The sequence below is a fragment of the Phascolarctos cinereus genome, unplaced genomic scaffold (genome assembly GCF_003287225.1).
Source record: "Phascolarctos cinereus isolate Bilbo 61053 unplaced genomic scaffold, phaCin_HiC Scaffold_4;HRSCAF=312, whole genome shotgun sequence".
NCBI classification, from domain to species: Eukaryota; Metazoa; Chordata; class Mammalia; order Diprotodontia; family Phascolarctidae; genus Phascolarctos; species Phascolarctos cinereus.
The window spans coordinates 536,884,819-536,886,990 of NW_027555847.1; the positions used below are offsets into that span (position 1 = coordinate 536,884,819).

A 2,172-nucleotide genomic window follows, 5' to 3' on the forward strand; every position below is an offset into this window, starting at 1 on the left:
ATAAATATGCAAAGAAAATCCTATAACAATTATACACGTTACCTCACAGGTTTATGGTAAGGAAAGTATTTTACAAAGATTAAAACACTGTACAAGGTGTTCCAAAAGTCTTAGCACAAATTTAGGTTACTAATGCTTAGAACTGCACTAAAAATTTGGGGATACCTAGAATAAATTTAAATTATTAATACTCTACATCATATCATAATTTCTTTTTGAAAGGTTTATTCTCACCACAATTTAGCATTTAAACAGGTAATTTTAACAAAAACAATTAATAATTTGGAATTTTAAAGCAATTTAAACACATAAAAATCCCCTCATTTATAGTCAAAGTTCTTGGCATACATACATGTATATGTACAAAACTGGTGATCAAAAGAATTTTTTGGCTGCTGCTTCTTTCTGAGTCCTATACATGATATAATCAATGAAAATCATCTGTACTGCTCACAAACATTAAGTGTGTTATAGATATTGTAGATAAACAAGATGGAAATGGTGGTAGCTCTAGGCATTTTGCTTCTTCAATTTGATGGCACGTTTTGCTTTATTAAGTGTTCAATATCCCTCTTTACTACATGAAGGTGCTTTTTGATATCATTGAAATGCTGGATCACCGTGCCAGTGTGCCAGGCTCCACTGACCAGCCTGAGGGTTTCACCCATGGAATTCTTCATTTTATTCACTTGCCTTAGGAACTCTTGCTGAGTTTTCACTACAGTATCAAGTTCTTGTTGAGGGGCCTGTCCAAGATGCCCTGGGCCTCCAAGTCTTCCTTTAGAGAGCTCTTCAATCAAGGCAGAGATGTACTATCTTTGCTCATCAAGAATCCTATCTCATTGTTGGTTGAATTGATTGATTTCAAGTTGGATGTAATTTTCCCCTTCAAAAATTTGTCTTAACTCACGATCGCTTAAAACTCTCAAAGATTTCTTCAGCTGGCTGCCCTTGAATATCAAGGTGGTACTTCTAGAAGTCCTCCTTTTTCTAAAATTTTTTAATGCAGTTCTTGTTGAAAATGCCCAAACTTTTCTTTGTCCTTTTCAGGAATTTCTTTATCAGGTGCAGGTATTTCTTTTCCAGGCTCAGCCAGTTGGAAAGTCAGAAAAGAAATGATCATCTGCAAGACTACCTGTTGCTGCAGAGAGTCCAAAATGCTCTTGTGCAAGGATTACCATGTTTTCTACTTTAGCACAAAATACATAAACATCTTTATCTGGTGTAAAGCCATTATTGATCATTACTGTCAGAGTTTTCTGGTAATATGCAATCTTTGCTGGGACAGAATATGGCTTATTATCGAAGTCCCTCTGGCAACTTAGCAATGCTCGATTAGCACCATTGCTCAGAAGATCATACTGTATTCGTCCATTGTTGCCTGTGACAATCACAGCTGGATTGTTTTTCTTTCCATGGAAAATCCCAACACCATTCTAATTGTCAGCTGATCCACACACAGGACCTTCCAAGCCTTGACTCTGTATACCAAATTGCTAGGCCATCAACTCTAATTTGCCCTCTTCCAATGACTCAGAATGTTACCTCAACCTCCCAGTTTTTCAATGCAGTTTTTGTCTTTGTCCAGACTGATCCATTTTGGTTTTTTAAAGATGGAGCTATTCAAATCTTGCTGAACTAGGTATTGCATTCCCCATGTGGACCCAGAAGGGCACAATCCCATCACTATGCACCAGATGTGGTCCCTTGAAGCTGTACTTGTACTCAAACCAGAAATGGGGCTATGGGGCCTGAGCAGCTGGAGTGCCAGAAAAACAGCTCAAAGCCATTGCGTAATTTCACAGAGACTGAAAGGTACTAAAAACACATAATACCACTGTATCTGTCATTTGTTCATTTTTTAAGCATTTGATTTGGTGAAGTAAAATTCATTCTTAAGGACTTTCTTATAACATGGCTTCTCTTGTGCATGTGTTAACATACTTGATTCTTTGATAGAAGCAACAACAGAGATAGTTTTGTTCTATAATCACTGATTACTAACATCAAAAGAGGCAAAAAAAAAAGAAAGATGTATGCACTGAACATGTTTGCCCCTGTACTGAAGGATACCTAGCACAGAGTCCAAATGGCAAAAGAGTTCTTTGTAGAGACAGATGTTCTCCAAATGCTCCTGTTTGCAGATGTTATGATGCAAATAGTACAAATTTC

The 2,172-nt window shown here is 37.0% G+C and overlaps 1 pseudogene; it reads right to left on the minus strand.

Annotated features, from left to right (window-relative positions):
• Positions 1 to 375: 375 nt before the first annotated feature.
• On the minus strand, positions 376 to 1,790 carry LOC110216260 (protein ERGIC-53 pseudogene; annotated as a pseudogene).
• Positions 1,791 to 2,172: the final 382 nt, after the last annotated feature.